General features: G+C 38.5%; 1 protein-coding gene across 1 annotated transcript in view; it reads left to right on the forward strand.

The window, feature by feature from the left end:
• The first annotated feature begins 3,308 nt into the window (after nt 1-3,308).
• The window catches only part of NCOA3 (nuclear receptor coactivator 3), a 136,510-nt gene continuing 121,287 nt past the window's right edge, over nt 3,309-18,531 (forward strand). The window contains exon 1 of the mRNA XM_012663714.1: nt 3,309-3,370. The gene's annotated coding sequence lies outside the window, so the exon portion shown is untranslated. The remainder of the gene's footprint in view (nt 3,371-18,531) is intronic.

Raw genomic sequence — 18,531 nt, forward strand, 5'->3', positions numbered from 1 at the left:
GGCTAATTTCTTTCTATTTATAGTAGAGACGGGGTCTCGCTCTTGCTCAGGCTGGTCTCGAACTCCTCAGCTCAAGCAATCCTCCTGTCTCGGCCTCCCAGAGTGCTAGGATTACAGGTGTGAGCCACCGCACCTGGCCATGGCTGGCGGTTACTGCTGGCTCTTGCCTGGGATCTCAGCTGGGGCTTTCAAAGGAGTGACTCAAATTTTCTCCACGTGGTCTCTCCACGAGGCTCCACTTTCCATAACATGGCAGATGGGTTCCAAGAGCAAGGAAGAGGAAGCTGTCAATCATCTTAAGGCATAGACTTGAAAGTCCCACCACATTACTTCCTCCATTTCCATTGGTCAAATAGCCGCAGAACTAACCTCAATTCAAGGAAGAGGAAATACAGACTACCTCTTGATGGAGGAGTGGCCTGTGCAAACAGGGAGGAAGGAATGATGGCAGGTACCTCCACAGACCATCTGCTAGAGTGTGTCACTCAGGTAGCTAGGATTTAGAGTCTAGAGTAGTGTTTCCTTATATCACTCACTATGATACCACCTACAGGTTCCATCAAACCCTGCCACAGTCAGCACAGAAGTTACTTCTTCCTGGAAGCCTTCTCCAACCCCCCTTGAGTTAGAGGTTTGTCCTTGGTGGTTCTCAAATAACTTATATATATTTTTTATTTTTAGTATCAGTTATATATACTTATACATACAGTTATACCTTCCGTGAACATATGTATGTATATATTTGAATCAATAAATTGATTTCCTTTCTTCCTTCTCTCTCTTCTTCCTTTTCTCCTTCCTTTTTTTCTTTCTTTTCTTCCACAGTACTTATTAAGTACCTACTATAGCTAGGTAGTAACGTAGGTGCTGGAGACACCACAGTGATCTAAACAGATGAATCCCCTGCTCTCGTGGGGCTTATAGTCCAGAGAAGGAGATGGAATATTAAAAAAAAATTCAGATGGTGCTAATCGTTATGGAGAAAATAAAGCAGTGTGATGTGACTCTGTGTGTGTGTGTTTGTGTGTGTGTGTGTCTTGTGCGTTACAGGTTCTACCCGAGGAGGAGACATTGCAGCAGAGACCTGAATGACAATAGGGAACAAACCAGGAGAAAAGAAAATTCCAGACACAGGGAACAGCAAGTGCAAAGTTCCTGAGGCAGGAATGTGCTTGGCATATTCAGGAAAGTTAGTGTCTGATACGGGGTGAGACACAGGGAGAGATATATTACTTGAGATCAGAGAGGGAAACCAAGACCAAATCAATTAGGGTCTGAGTTTTATCCTAAATGCAATGGATTTAGGATACCGGAAGGTATTCAGGTTGGAAGTGACATCATTTAATAAATGATTTTTCAAAGATCCCTCTGGCTACTACGTGAGGAGTGACTTGCGGAGGGCCAATGGGAGAAGCAAGGAGAGCAGCTGGGAGACAGGTCCAGTTGCTCAGGTGAAAAGCCATGCAGGCCTGAATATTTCATCTCTGGATTCTCAGCATCTAACATAGTATTTATTATTTGTTGTTTGGTGAAGGAGTGAATCCAACCATGCAGCATATATTGACTGACACGTACTATCGGTGAGCTCTGTAGTGGGTGCTGAGGATGCATCAGGGAACAAAAGAGACAAGACCTTACCTTCATGGAGCTTTCATTCATGTGAGGAAAGGAGGTAATAAATATATAAGTAAAAAGAAAATATGGTGTTTCCAATGATAAAAAGTGCTTTGAAGAGAAATGAAGCAAGGAAGAGGGGAAAAGGAAGCTGAAATCAGAGTGGGCGGGAACTTAGAGCAATTAAGGAAAGCCTCACTGACAAAGTGCCTTTGGACAATGTCCATGGGGAGATGAGGGAGTGAGCTATTGGATTTTTTGGGAAAAAAGTGTTCTAGGCAGTGGAAATCACAAGTGCAAGGTCTCTGAGGCCTGTGTATCTGGACTATGCAAGTAAATGCATGGGAAGTGGGTGATGAGCTCAGAGAGGGAAGGGGAGTGCAAGAGACAGGTTGTGTGGGGCTTTGCAGGTTACTGCAAGGATTTTGGAGGGGAGATATAAACTGACTTGGTTTTTTTTATCGGGATCCCTGTGGCTGCTGTGTTGAGAACAGACTCTAAGGAGAAAGGGTGGAAGCAGGGAGAGCAGTGAGGAGGCTACTGTAATAGTCTGGGTGGGAAATGATAGTGGTGATAGTGGAACTAGTAAGTGGTCAGATTATTTTATTTTATTCATATTGAACACATTTAATACTGATTCAATATTATTATCTAATATACTGTCCATATTAAAATTCCCCCAAAATTCTTTTTACGTAACAAAAGAAATTATCCTAGATGCAATCAAGTCTAACCTGCTGCATTTGGTTTCCCCTTCTTTCATGCCATATTTTTTTTTCTTTTTTTTTTTTTTTTTTAAAGCCAGTCAAATTTAGCAGTGGGGGTTGAATACCAACTTTAGTGACACTAAATGTTAGTAAGTTCTGATAACCTGCTACCATCGGACCAGCCCATGCCATGATATTTTTAAGCGTCCAGGCTGGTCGTTTGGTAGAAGGTCCCACATTCTGGTTTTGTCTAATTATTTTTTCATGATTCAGGTTAGCTTTTTTTTTCTTTTGGCAAGAATATGACATTAGTAGCATTATGATTTCTCCATTGCATCATATCGGGAGACACATAATGACAATTTGATCCATTATTTGTTAAGGTAGCGGTGTCTGCCAGATCTCCCCATTATAAAGCAAGCTGTTCTCTGTTGTAATAAATACTCCGTGGGAAGATACCTCCGGAATGAATATACTGTTGTCCAACAACCTTCCACCCAGTGACTTTAGCATCTAACGAACAGCCTCGTGGCTTCTGACCTAGTGCCTCAGTTTGCTCATCCTAAAAATGAGGATAAACGGTCCCTGAGGGATGCTTGTTTTGAGGGTCCGTGCTTGGCATACAATAAACGCTCCATAAATGTTAGCTATTACTGGACGAAGGCAAGTGTGAAAATAATTAAGGGCAGAGCGAGAACTGCATTCCGGTTCCTCCGACCCCGCGGCAGCTAGCAGATGATGGGGAGCTAAAGCGTCCGGAGGGTCCCACCGTGGCCACGCCCTCCGCCGCGGAAGCCGGGGTGGGGGCGCTGGATGCCAGGGCCGGCCGCGCAAGGCCCCCTGGGACCGGTAGTGCTGGGCGTGGCCGCGGGACTACATATCCCAGAGGCCCCCGCGCCGTGGCTCCAGCCGCTGCCGCCTCAGCTCCTCTACAGCGACGGCGGCGGCCGCGGCTGAGACGGTGGTGGCGGCGGCGGCGGCTGCGGGCTGAGCGCTGAGCGGCGAGTTTCCGATTTAAAGCTGAGCTGCGAGGAAAATGGCGGCGGGCGGTGAGTGAAGATAAAGGAGGCGGCGGCGGCGGCGGGCAAGGGGGTGGAGTGCGAGGCGGAGGGAAGAGGGCGAGTTCCTTCGGCTGCCGCGAGCCGGTAGCTTCGGCTCCGCGGAGGCGCTGAGGGGCGCATCGGGAGGGGGTGCCCTGAGCAGTTTCGGGGTGTTGGGGCCGCGCCGCTTCCCCGCAGGCTAGGGGCGGACCGCGGCCGGAGGAGGGGAGTCGAGGCTGGGCGGCAACCAGCTTGGGGACCTAAGAAGGTCCCTGCGCGGAGGGGGTCACCCAGGGAGTTTGGGGGGCACTGCAGGGGCCCGCTTTCCCCTCCTGTCCCTAAAGTTTTATCTTTCTCTGCCTCCCCCAGCCCTTGGAGCTGCTTTTGAAAGCTCCCCGGGTCGTCCTCCCGCTGTCCTGGGTCCTTCGCAGTTAGTGGGAATCACTGGGGGGCAGCCGCGCAGACCCCTCCCCAGCCTTCAGACCGCACTCAGAATCGGGTTGGATCTTGTTGCTGTGTTTCCTTCTGCACTTGGGCATTTAAAAAACATTTTAACTCAGATTATCTGCGGAATTTTCATTTTGGGCTCGGGTAGGTTCTTAGCAGTTTTCTCAGTAAAAAGGCATTTTACTACCTCTGTGTGAAGACTGGGAAATGACAAGTGGGAAGTTGGTGGATTAAATTTGGGATTTGGCCGTCTTTATTATTACTTTTTTTTCCTTCCCCGTCTCTGATTTTCTTAACGTACGTTGATTCAATTTGTAAAGATTTAAGTAGACTGTCTTGTGCATGCCTTAAAAAACTAGCCATGAGTCGTTGGGAGACTGCGTTGCTTCCTAGGCAGTTTGAGGGCATCCAGGGTGGAAAAGTTAACCAAAAGAGCAGTTGTGAGAGAGAGAGAGAGCATCGTCTCGAAATCTTACTAGCAGTAGGAGTTCGGGATTCCCAAATAGAATGACTCGGAGGGTATGAGGTTTTTTCGAAGTCGAAACTTTTTTTTACTCCCAAATGTGAAGACTTCCTTTTTGCAGTTTTTGAGCAGCGCTTCAAAGCCAACCTGTTTTTGTTATTAAGCCTGTACGGTAAAGAAACAGGAAGGCGAGTACCAGCTGTCTTGCTGCAGTGGTTTTAAATGCAGTTGAGTGAGATGAGTGAGAATGGTAGTAGTAGTGAGATTGCTGCATCTCCTTTATTTCAATGCCTGGCCTCAAATCCACCTAACTGATATGTGGCTGCAAGAAAGCTTCAGTATTTGTTGCAGGGGGTTGTTTAGAAGGTGATTGGGGGAAAAAAAATCATAGGTCTTCAGCAAATGCTACATAAACTAAAATGTTAATGGAAACCTGTAAGTCCCTGAACAGTTCTTGAAAAAATTTTAAATTATTGTTCGTTTATTTAGAGTAGGTGCTGGCTGTGCGCTGTGGCTCACGCCTGTAATCCTAGCACTCTGGGAGGCCGAGGCGGAAGGATCTCTTGAGCTTTAGAGTTCCAGACCAGCCTGAGCTAGAGCTGAGACCCCGTCTTTACTAAAAATAGAAAAATTAGCCTGGCGTCTTGGCGTGCGCCTCTGGTCCTAGCTACTCGGGAGGCTGGGGCAGGAGGATCGTTTGAGCCCAGGAGTTTGAGGTTGCAGTAAACTACGATGACGCCACTGCACTCTAGCCAGGGCGACAGAGCAAGGCTCGGTCTCAAAAAAAAAAAAGAAAAAAAAGAAAAAAAGGTTTTACTCCATGATACCCAACTGGAAAGGTACAAAAACACTGAAAAGTGAATGTCTTCCACCGCAAACCTGCAGTTCCCCCTCCTCTGAGACAAGGATTTTAGAGTATCCTTGGTCTTTGGAATAATTATTTTAAGATTTTTCATCTGAAACCACCCCTGCTGGATACCAAAAACAGGGAAATAAAATGAACATAAGAAAGGGAAAATGTGGTGAGAATACTGTTTTCTTTTTACAGTCTTTAAAAAAATGTTGATAGCTGTTAGAAAAGCTCTTCTGAACTTATTACATATGTTGCCTTACCTGCTAACACCATTGAAGAAGTAACAATCTGTAGGGCTTTAGGATGAAGCCTGCCAGGGTTCATTGTTTGTATGTAAAACGAAGCCCCTGCTTGTAACATGTAAAATGATATTGAACACTATAGCTCCTGTCACTGGAGGTTGCTTCAGGTTCTGCATTTAAATGAGCAGTAACCTAAATTGCCTGTGATCCTAAATTATAGGAGTATTTTATGTATAGATAGAAATGACTTAATTGTCCAATCAGCATTAAAAAAAGGCATATACTAGCTTTTGGCATATGGGAGTGCATTTTAGAGGTGGGGATTGTGGACTAAGTGGGGAGGCTGTAATGTTTCTGGAGTAGTTATAAGAAATTTTTTTTTTCATTGAGTTTCATTGAGCTCACAGGATACCATAAAATGTTTAACTACAGAGGCTCTGAAAATGCAAAACAACTTAAGCATAATTAACAAGATTTCTCTTTTTCTGTTTTAGAATAGTTGTTTTTAAAATTTGCTAACACTAGCAATTACTTAAAAAAATTCAGTGATATTATAGCTAGGTTATTAGAGATTATATTAAATAATTTCACTATATTTTGAAAATGATTATACTGTGCATTTTCTCCCTTGTATAAAAATTATTTTTATAAAGCACCCCTCCTTACCTCTTAAGCAAATAAATTAGAATCCAGTAAGGAGTGAATGTACTGTTGAAGTCTGGACCCTTTTTCTAGGAGATATGTAAATAAAATAGTTCTTAAAATGGTTGCTTATTAATATCTTGACATTAATGTCTTTTGAATACGCTTCCTTGCTATGTCAGAAACATTAAAGATTAAAAAGTTATGTTTGTGTCTTTTTTGAGTTTAGTCTTTTGTGCATTAGCAGTATGATTCTAGAATAATTCCTTTTAACTTGAAGACTATTATGTTATTGAGGAGTCATTTAAAAATATCTTTATAGTTTGAACAGGGTAAAATTAAAAAAGAAACCCTACTACCCTACTATTGTCCTATCCCTAATTGGTTGTTAAAATAAATGGCTCTAGGGTTTATTTTTGCATTTTTTTAAGATGTAATTTCAAACCTTGGCCAGAGGATGTGGAGTTCTGAAAACTTTTAATTTGTTGCAAGTTTAGAATGAGTATAGCCTCCAGTGGCTGTTTGTATATACAGCAAATAAGCCACAATTTAATACAATTGTTACTCTGTTAAGGCTACCTAGGACTAGAAAAACAAGAGTTGATCATGATTGAAGAGGTACTGTAGTTTCTAGTGCGTTAGACCAGAGATTAACCTGTACCAGTTTGGTTTGAATCCGTGTTATAACTGTTTCTTTTTTGCATTTTTGAGTGGTTAAAGGTCTGGGAGCAGAAAATTAGTTTTGGAAATGTATGTTAACTTTTTCCCCTTTTTTCTCATACTACAACAGATTGGAAGAAAAAGGTGACTTAAAGTTTAGATTCTTAGGGATAGCTTTGAGATTGAGTGCTGCAGTAAAACGTAGGCATTTTCTCTCATTTTATGAGTGCTTTTTGGTGTGGGGGAGGGGATTACAAAATGAACATTTCACAGTTAAGGTGGAGGAGAGGCTTTGTTGTAGTAAGGCTTATTCCATCAGTTTGTTACCGTTTTTTACTGGGTAAATCCATTTGGTTCATTGTTTTTCTGAGAGGGCTTCTGGGAGATGATTTTAGGTTATGGATGCAATTTATCCACAGCTTAATCGTATTTTCAGCTCCCTAACAAATAATGGAATTGACTTGAATTTAGTCGCCTTTCCCTTTCCTGCTTTCTGGTAGAGAGTTGTTAAATGAACAGGAAAATGGCCACAAGATGCACAGCAGGAGTAGAAAGGAAGACCTGCAGTGTTTAGAAGGCTGATTTATTCACAAACTGGATAATCTTCTTAGACTACATACTGCCAGTATCCAACTTTGTCAGCATTAACTCAGTTTGGTAGGTACTGCTGGCCTAGGTCAATTTACAGTAGGGGCAGTAATAAAGGTTTATTTAACTGTTTAGTAAACTTTGTGGCCTAGAGGCAAAGGAAAGAAGTCTGACATAACTGGCAAACAGGTTTAACCTATTCAGAAGGATAGTCTAAGAGCAAATGGACTAGTGTCTTTTGTTTGGCTTCTTTCCTTTTTTTTTGGTCAGGAACTGCTGTGTCCTGTTTTTTCTTTTCTGTTAATTTTTTTTATTGATCTAGGAAAGGGTGTGACTTTTTTTGAAGGTATTCCTGTGAAGGTATTCTATTGAAATGTTTAATTTCACTGGTTAGAGGCTATGAGGGTTTATGAAGCTTTACTTTTTGGAAACCGGGCTGACTAGATTACTAATTTAACTCTTGATTATCCACATATGATTGAAATATATTGGCCTGGGTATCACATAGTAATGGATAATCTGCTCCCTGGGGCTTTGCTTTTGGTAGCTGTGGCAGCTGAGTTGGAGTGGTAGATGGATAGATGGGAAAGGACTGCAGAAGTCAGCATAATCCTCAATTAGGATAAGCCTTATGGTTAATTGAATGTTGAGTGTACAGGTTAAATCCCATTATAACAAACTCCAGGGGACTAGCTAAATTATTTTGTTGTACTGGGATTAGGCTTTATTAAATATTGTTTAACATAAATTAGTTTTTTTGTTTTTGTTAGAGGTGTTAGAAGTTTTGTAAAATTTTCTAGTTATTGTAATAGTTTGACATGTTTTTCATAAACCTTCTATTTTTAATGCTTTTGCCCCTGTTGAGCTAGGCAGATAATTTATTGTCTACCTCCCCACCATGTCTTGAGTAGCTCCATTGGTTTATCTCAACTACCTAATAAGTTTATTAGTAAGTATTACCACCATCAAAGTGTGGCTGGAGGAAATGGGAAATTCCCCAGGTTTTCAGGTGACTGGTGCTGGTAATTTTTTCTGTCCCCAACAGCTTTTTAAAATAAATGAATATGCTTCATTTTAGTATGAAAGTTTCTTAAAATCAGTAATAATTGACTTAGCTCTTTTCAGCTCACTATAGTTTGAGCTCAGTATAGTTTGAGACCTTTAGTTCTCTAAATGGTATTGTAAAAAGTGACACTAATATTGCCGTCTTTAACTTCGAGATACTGTTCATATAATATGGAATTTTTTAGAAACAGGCTTAATTTATACATATGAGAAAAAGACTGTTCTTAGCCAGAAGTATACTTCTTTCTGTCCTGTACTTTTAGATTAGTGTTTTCCCAACTTCAAGCATTTACATCCCACCTTCATATCTAAGACTGGCATTTTTAGTTTGCTTAGAGAATTTTGATTGGGTACATCAAGACATTTTTGAAGTCATTCTTTTAAATAGATGTTCCATGAAGGAGGGAAAATCTCAAAGAAGGAATTTCAAAGCAACCCAAGCAGTGTTTTGAAAGTTCTCAAGTCTTAAGAATAATGACTGACTAGTAGGCAGGAAGCCTGCAGTTGTATTGTGGTATTGTTCCTCCATCTCATGCATTTGAGAACTTCAGTACAAAAGAGGAGAAAGCATGGGGAGGGGGAAGAAAGAGTTTTAACAACAAAAAGAGGGGACTTGCAGAGTAAATATTCTTTGCTCTTCTGTTTAAATGAAATCTAAAACCAAATTATTTTTACTTTGAGAACAAATGTTTATCATAATCTAAATGTCGTAAATTGACATTTTTATAAATGAAAGCTAATTGCCCTTGGTGGAAAGAGCACCATGATCATATCCTGTTTCAAAACAAAACTTTGATTAAAAAAATCTACATGTGAAAACCTTAAATTTTTTTCCCTTTTGGTACCTGATAAATTATAATTTGTTAGGTTGTTACTTTGAAAAGCATGCTTATCAGTGAAGAGTTGAGAATAATTTGTAAGCTTATACTGTAAGCTTTGGACAAATCAATCTCTAGGTCTGTTTTTAAATTTATAAAACAAAGGGGTGCACTGTGTGATCTTACTGGGTTCCTTACGTTAGAAAATTCTGTAAACTTAAGGCATTATATAGATAGGTAGAATGATCTTTTATTTAAATCTTATTGATCAGGCCTGTAGTCCTAGCCACCTAGGAGGCCAAAGTGGGAGGATTGCTTCAGCTCAGGAGTTCGAGACCAGCCTGAGCAAGAGTTGAGACCCCGTCTCTACCAAAAATAGAAAAAATTAGCTGGGCGTGGTGGCACAGGCCTGTAGTCTTAGCTACTTGGGAGGCTGAGGCAGGAGGATCGCTTGAGCCCACAAGAGGTTGCAGTGATCTAGGCTGATGCCATGGCACTCTAGCCTGGGCAACAGACAGAGACTCTGTCTCAAAACAAACAAACAAAATTATTGATCAAACATTAAATGAATTAAGCTCTTTATATCAGCTGATGGTGTGTGGATGCAGCTTTTAGTGCTGACTCATCATAAAGAATTTGGGAACAGGATGATTTTGAATTACTGACTTCAGTATATGATATAAGTGGGTAAAGTGTGTTTATGTGAGAGAATTTTCAGCCCTTTCTCATGTAAGAAAATAAGTATTTTTCTTGACTCTCGTTAAAGCTGTCATCAGTGAAATGGATTATTGAGTTTAAGTCATCCTGTAGAGTAGCTATATCAGCTTAATTTGGTTTCAGATTGAAATTTGGCAAATTTGAAAATGTTATAGGGATTACTCAGTATTCTCTTCAAATTACTTTTAGTCTACACACCCTCTGCTCCATCCTTTCCTCTTTTACCTGCTTGGTATTAGCTGTGTTTTATCACAATACCTTTATCTCAGCTGAGATAGTTGTCTCTGCTTCTGTTAGAGCAAGTATTTGGCTGCATCTTGGAAAATCTGTGTCCACCGGTGAGAACAATAATTCCACACATCTTTTATCTGTTGGAGGGTCAGTGGTATTTTCTTCATATAATAAGACAGGGCTGGGCTTGGTTTTCTGAGGCCTATAATCCCAGCACTTTGGGAGACCAGTCTGGGCAATATAGTGAGACCCAGACAAAACACACACACACCCCCACACCCACACCCCCACCCACACCCCACCCCTGGATATAGTGTCCTGCCCCTGTAATCCTAGCTACTCAGGAGACTGAGGTGGGAGTATCCCTTGAGCCCAGGAGTTTGAGGTTGCAGTGAGCTATGATTGGGCCACTGCACTCCAGCCAGGGCAACATAGTGAGACCCTGTCTCTTAAAAACAAAACAAACAAACAAAAAAACGCCAAAATAATAATTTTATCAGGAATCAGTAAAATGGAATTCAGGAAGGCTACTTTGAAAGTACTTAACGACATCTAGAATGGTGGAAACCTCAGGTGTGTGGGTTGCCAAATTAGGTGAACCTGCAGTGGGGAATTTACCCAGGAATCTCCAGTACCTTTCCTTTGCCCTAAATTACAATGTAGCTCCTGTGTATAACTTTTTTTTTCAAAAACTGAATTTTCATACTACCATTCTCTTAATCATGAGGCCTTAAACTTCAATTGTCTTTAATTTACTACTGTTTGGCTGTGGCCCATTCTCTCGTATATGCACATACTTAATCAGTGTTTATTAAGTTTTTATTATTTAAGGCACTGTGAGAGTTAACAAGGTTTTGACCTCCAAGTGCACACAATCCATCAGGTACTCGCATCACTTCAGTGCAAGGCGATCTCTGGTAAGTCGGTTTTGCCCATAGAGATCAAGAGAAGTTCAGAGGGGAAAAGGGACTACTGGCCAGGTGGTCAGGGTGCAGCACTTTGAAGAATAAGGTTTTAAATATGGAGAGAGTGCATTTCTAATATGTGGGAATTGTTAGCAAGGCACAGGAGTACGACATTACAAGACTTGATCATGTAAATATTCAGTGAATGCTAAGTGAGTGATGGTATTGAATAAACTGGTTTTATTTTTATGAATCCTATTGATACATTTTTCTTAAATATATTTTGATTCCAATTCCTAAAACTCTAGTTGAGGCCCTTTATTTCTGGATTATTGTAATAGCTTTCAAATTAGTCTCTACCCGTTTTCTGGTCCTCTCTGTATTTCTGCCAGTTTTAATCTTGTTAGAAACCATTTTGATTATATTTTTACTTAAAAATCTGCAGAATACAGTCCATATTCTTTAACCTAATATTCATTTCTCATCAGTCTTTTTATCAATCTTTCAGACTTTTATTTCCCCTTGTTTCAGTCACGCTAATTTTTTCTGCCTCTTTTCCCTTGTTATCTAGTCTAGTTATTAAGGGCACATCTCATATCCTATCTCATATCAGTAAATTTACTAGACCACCACAACTGAAAATGTAATTATTTCCTGATATGATTCTTAATTATCTGTTCACATGCATATGAGTTAGTATTTATTGATAGGGCAAATTCAAATTGTCTATTCCTTGAAGGTAGGGAGCAATTCTTTTATAAGCTTTTAAAATCCTCTATTTTGTCAATTATATTCATTTTAGGCCCCCCAAAATGCTTAGTGTTTGGATGTGAAAGTTTCTGGAATTCAACTCTTAAGTCAGTTTTGCTACCTGGTAGTTGAGATAACATTAAAGAATCCTCAGGATTTGCTCAGGACCTATGTTTCCCTCATAGAGTTGTCTAGATAAATCATGCCTGGGCCTTAGAGTACATTTTGTTTTCCCAGTTGCTCCAGGACTGAGCATTCCTTCTTTAGGTTGCTTAAAAATTTTTATTCGGCACCACTGTTTTTCAAAGAATTGTGCTCAGAATTATGGGTATTAAAATCCCTTTGTGATCTAGGAGCTTATAATCTAGTTGAGAAATGAATATAATTGAAAAAACATAGTTGCATCAACATGAATAAGTGGTTCAGATGTTCAGAGGAAGAAAGGTCATTTTCAACTGGTGTTGTTAGGGAATACTTCATGGAGAAGGGTAGAATAGATCTAAAGGGAATTAATTGGTACTTCTAATCTCTTTCCCATATCTTTTATTCTGTACTGCTTATAGTAAAAAAAAATTGTAAGTTAACGTTTTTTAAATTGAAAAGAAGACACACACATGGTAAAGTCTAAGTACAAAAAGGCTTACTGTGAAAAAGTAAGGTCTTTGGTTTTTTGGAGGAGTAGCTGTAAGGTTTTTGATCTTTATAGCTACCCTTCCCAAAGGCTACTACTGTTGTAGTCTTTACATTCTTTACACATGTTCGTGTATCTTTCTCTTTTCCATTTCATTTTCCCTATTCTCTCCTCCCTCTTTATTTTTAATTAACAAAAGGGAGCATGATAGGATGCCACTATTTTCACTTAATGAAAGAACTTGAAGGAGCTTCTATACATATTTTTAAAAGGCTGTATACCATTTCATTCTATGAATGGATGGACTTCATATAATTTATTTAATGAGTTCCTCATTGCTGTTTCCAGTCTTACTATTTTGAATGATGCTGCAGTGAACTATATGTAAATTTGTGTGCCAGTGGATATATCTTAGTATGAAAATCTTGGAAGTGAAATTTCTGAATCAAAGGAAATGTGTATTTAAATTTTTAATGGCTCTTTTTCAGTTGCCTACAAAGAGGTTATACTAAATTTATATTTTATTGTTCATGAAAGTGCCTGTTTGTTATTTATCTTTTAAAAACTTATCCTTTCATGTGCTTGACGGCTTGAAGGTTTGAAACCTTTCATTGTTTTTCATTGTCTAAGACTTTGTTTTTATTTTTTTTTTTAATAAAAAATTTATTCCTGGAGTCTCAGCAAACTTGCATTCTGTGGCATCCTCTTGTTTAGGTGGAGTTAATTGCTGTTTTTTCTTTGATGAACATTAGCTCTGATTTGCATATGAGAATATTTCTAAATAAGACCTACTTGGTCTTTTACTTAAGCATCCTGGGTGTCTAAGACTTTGAAACTAAAATTCTCTTGGAACTCCCGAAGACTTCCATAATCTCACTTTGATCCTCATTTCCACCATCATCTCCTTAATTCTGTCTATTTATTTCATACTTAAGTTGCTATTAAGTCTCCCTTGCTCTTCCTTCCACTTTCTTACCCCCATTAAGATTCTCTTCCCTATGTTCTGATTTATATTTTGGTTCATATTCTTGGGTATACAAGATAAAAGCTGCCATTTATTTAATTTTTTAATACTTTATTTTTTTAGGGCTGTTTTAGGTTCACAACAATATTGAACAGAGGGTACAAAGATTTTCCATGTACTCGCTGCCCCAACACATGCATGGCCTCCCCCATTATCAACATCACCCACAACTGTGGTACATTTGTTACAATCCATGATCCTACATTGGCACATGATTATACCCCAGAGTCTATGGTTTACATTAGGGTTCACTCTTGATTTTGTGTATTATATGGGTTTGGAAAAATTTATAATGACATGTATATACTATTATAGTTCATACAGAGTAGTAGTTTCACTGCCTTAAAAGTCCTCTGTGTTCTGCCTGTTTTTTTTTTTTTTAATTTCAAAATATTACAGTGGTACAGATGTTTTTGGTTACATGGATCATGTTTGTAATGCTTGAATCAGGGCTGTAACTGTGCCCATCACCCAAATAGTATTCATTGTAACCATTAAGTAGGTTTTCGCCCATCCCCTCTTCCCCCCTTCCCCTGCTCTGCCTGTTTATCCTTTCTTCTCCACTAACCCCTGGCAACCACTGATCTTTTTATTGTCTTCAGAGTTTTGCCTTTTTCAGGATGTCATGGTAGTTAGGATCATACAGTAGGTAGTCTTTTCAGATTGGCTTGTTTCACTTAGTAATATGTGTTTAAGTTTCCTTCATGTCTCTTCATGGGTTGATAGCTCATTTCTTTTTAGTGCTGCATAATATTCCATTGTCTGAGTGTACCATAGAAAAGCTACCATTTACTGATTTGATAATATTGATAATAAAAGCTATTTCAGTGCCTGTGTGCCTGGACAGTATGATTAATGTACATTATATCATTTAGTAGTCTGGGTTTTTAAACTTTTTCCCATCTGTACTTCTAGTTTATTTCTACATTAATAAAATCTTGACTCATACAGACTTGTAGTTGCAAATGGTCTCAGTTAAAAAGTATTTTCTGAAATAATTAACAGGTGCACATGGGGCAAATTCAGAAGGTTCCAAGAGTATATATACAGTGGAAAGTAAGTCAGCCTTCCTCATCTGTCTCCTAGCTACCTCCCCTGCCCAGAGGCAACCATTGTTACCCTAATCTAGGCATATATACATGCATATACTTAAAGGCATTTAAGTTTAATGCATTTCTCCCACATTTTTGGTAAACTTTATATTGATGGATAGCATATGTTCACAGAAGTGTACAAATATAGCCTGATCAATTTTCTTTTTCTTTTTTTTTTTTTTTTTTGAGACAGAGTCTCACTCTGTTGCCTGGGCTAGAGTGCCGTGGCGTCAGCCTAGCTCGCAGCAACCTCAAACTCCTGGGCTCAAGCAATCATTCTGCCTCAGCCTCCCGAGTAGCTGGGATTACAGGCATGTGCCACCATGCCCGGCTAATTTTTTCTATATATATGTACGTTTTAGTTGTCCAGCTAATTTCTTTCTATTTTTAATAGAGACAGGGTCTCGCTCTTGCTCAGGCTGGTCTCGAACTTCTGAGCTCAAGCAATCCACCCGCCCGGCCTCCCAGAGTGCTAGGATTACAGGCATGAGTCACCGCACCTGGCCTAGCCTGATAAATTTTCATAAAATGAATATACCTGTATAACTGGCACTTAGGAGCCCTGTTCTGGACTGTACTTTTTAAATGATCTTGGAGATGATTTCATGTCTATATGATTTATAGCTGCCTAGAAATTTCTAGTGATTACAGTGTATTCCATTGTGTGGATATGTCATATTTATCCAGCTTCGTATTACTGAAAACTGTAAGTAAATATTCTCATGTATTTCACTGTTCCAATGTTTTGTTATAAAGTATATAATATATTTCTGGAATTGGAAAGCTGGGGCAAAGCGTATGAATGTAAAAAGATAGTGCAACTTACTCCGGGTAGTGGTTGTATGAATTTACAAATCTACCAGCAGTGTATAGAAATGCCTATTTCCCTAATCCCTGGGTAATATATTGTGATATCAAACATTTTGAATTGATAAATTAAAAAAGCCCTTTCATGTGTTCTTCTAATGCCTTTTTTCCCTTTCTAACATAAATAAAAAAATATATAACATATTAAAAAAAAAACCCAAACCATTTAAGGTGTCAAACTGGTAGCATTGGATTACTAAAGATTAGCTTGCAGTTTTTAGAATTTTAATATAAATGGAATTATACAATATGTACTTTTTTTTTAATGGGGGAGGCTGGCTTTAAGTATAGTTATTTTGAGATTCATCTATGTTGTATGTGTCAATAGTTTATCTTTTAATTTTTGTTTAGTACTATTCCACTGTATGGGTATGTCATAATTTGTCCATTTACCTGTTGATGCATATTTGGGTTGTTTCTAGTTATCAGAAAAGGAGCTTTTCTGCACATTAGCATGTAGGGCCTTTTGTGGACATATGCTTGTATTTCTTTTGGGTAGAACCCAGGAACAGAATGGCTGGGTGATATGCTAAGTATTTAAAAATTTAAAGAAACTGCCCACTGTTTCTCAAAGTGATTGTACCATTTTATATTTCTCCCAGCAGTGTTTGATAGATAGTTCTAATGGTTCTACATCCTCACTAGTACCTGGTATGGGCAGTCTTTTCAATGTTATTCGTTATAGTGTGTATATAACGCTATCTTACTATGGATTTTTTTTTTCCCTTCAATTTTTTTTGTAGAGATGGAGTCTTGCTATGTTGTCCAGCTGGGCCGGAACTCCTGGCCTCAAGTGTGATTCTCCCGCCTTGGCCTCCCAAGGTGCTGGGATTACAGGTGTGAGCCACTGTGCTTGGCCAGGTTGTTTCTTTTCTTACTGGAGTGTAAAAGTTCTTTCTTCTTTATGAAACTCTTTGGATATGTTTTGTGGATAGTTTCAGTCTCTGGCCTGTCTTCTCATTTTCATGATAGTGTTTTTGGAAGAGCAAAAGTTTTTCATGTTATTCGAGTTGAACTTACTGATTTTTTTGTTTTTTTCTTGTTCATGCTTTTTGTGTTGCATTTAATAAATGTTGTCAAACCCCAAGGTCATTAAGATTTTCTCTTATGTTTTCTTCTATGAGTTTTACAGTGTTTTTAAATTTAGGTCTGTGATTTATTTGAGTTAATTTTATATGGTGTGAGATAAGGGTTGAGATTCATATTTTGGCATATGGCTATCAAATTTTTCAGCATCACTTTTTTGAAAAGATTATACGTTATTCATGGAATTGACTTGGCATTTTTGTTAAATCATTTAACCATATATGTGTAGGTCTATTTTGGGACTCTCTTCTGTTCCATATAATATATTTGTGGTATGTCTATATGTCTGTATCAACATCTGTCTTAAGTGCCATACTGTCTAGATTATTGAAGTCTTGAAGTCAAATACAGTAGGTCTTCCAACTTTATTCTTTTTCAAGATTGTTTTGGGTATTCTAGGTCCTTTGCACTTCCATATAATTGTTAGAATCAGTTGGTTGATTTTGGTAAAATCTCTGTTGGTATTTTGATTATGATGGCATTGAATCAGTTGATGAACTTGGAGAGAATTCGACGTCTTAACAATATTAAACTTTCCATTCCATGAGCATGTTATATGTTTCTCCATTTATTTCGGTTATCTTTAATTTCTCTTAGCAGTGTTTTGTAGTTATCTATCAGTGTATAGATCTTGTAAAGCTTTTGTCAAAATTGTTACTAAATTCCATATTTTTAATGTGATTATGAATAATATTTTTAAATTTTCGATTTCCAATAATTTGTCACTAGTATATAGAAATACAATTGATTTTTCTGTATTTACCTAATATTTTGTAACCTTGCTAAACTAATTTATTTTAGTAGCTCTTATGTAGTTTGCTTAGAATTGTATACATAGGCTGGTCCGAAGGTAGTGAGTTATCTCACTTGATTGTTCAGTCAGTTACAGATTGAACTCCTTGTTCTACTACTTAACCCCCCTCCTCACTACTGCACTTGACTAGTCTAAAAAAAAAAAAAGAATTGTATACATAGACGATCATGTTGTCTGTGAATAAAGACATTTTTGTTTTTTCCTTTCAATCAGAGTGCCTTTTCTTGTTCTTGTTTTATTGTAATGGCTAGTGCCTTCAGTACCATGTTGAGTAGGCATCTTTGTCTTGTTCTCAATCTTAGGGGTAAGCCTGAAGTAAGATGTTAGTCATCTGCTTTGTATCAATATAGTTTTGTCTTTTCTAGAATTTCATATAATTCATATATAATTGAAACCATATGGTATATTGTATCAACCTTCTTTTACTAAGCCCATTTCTCTGAGATTCATTCACACTGTTGTGTGTATCAGGAGTAATGTTCTCTTTATTGCTGAGTATGTATATGTACACGATAACTATAATGGCAATATATGTGGCAATTCATTTATCCATTTACCAATTGAGCAATATTTATGTGTTTTCCAGTTTTTAGCTGTTACAAATAGAGCTACTACGAACGTCGGAATACAAGTCTTAGTGTGGACATAAGGTTTCATTTTCTTGGACAAATAGTCAGGAGGTGGGATTGCTGGATCTATAGTAAATGTATGTTTAATTTTACAAAAAGCTGGGGAGGCCAAGGTGGAAGGATCGCTTGAGGTCAGGAGTTTGAGACTAGCTTGAGCAAGAGCAAGACCCTATCTCTATTAAGAGTAGAAAAAATTAGGAAAAAAAAAAAAAAAAAAGAAAAAATTAGCCAGGCAACTAAAAATAGAAACAAAAAATTAGCCGGGTGTGGTGGCGAGCGCCTGTAGACCCAAACTACTCAGGAGGCTGAGGCAGAAGGATCACTTAAGCCCAGGAGTTTGAGGTTACTGTGAGCTAGGCTGATGCCGTGCCACTCTAGCTTGGGCAACACAGTGAGACTCTGTCTCAAAAAAAAAAAAAAAAAAAAAGTGAATAATAACCTAAGTGGCTGTACTATTTGGCTTTCTCACCAGCAATACAGCCATTTGTTTTACATCCTTACCAATGCTTGGTATTAGTATTTTTTTAAGTTTTTTTAGCCATTTTGGTAGATGTGTAGTGGTATCTCATTGTGATTTAAATTTGAAATTCCTTTTACCTTCTTTAGTGAAATGTCCGTTCATATCTCCACCCCCGCACGCCCCC

Source organism: Propithecus coquereli, unplaced genomic scaffold, assembly GCF_000956105.1.
Source record: "Propithecus coquereli isolate 6110/MARCELLA unplaced genomic scaffold, Pcoq_1.0 Scaffold825, whole genome shotgun sequence".
NCBI lineage: Eukaryota > Metazoa > Chordata > Mammalia > Primates > Indriidae > Propithecus > Propithecus coquereli.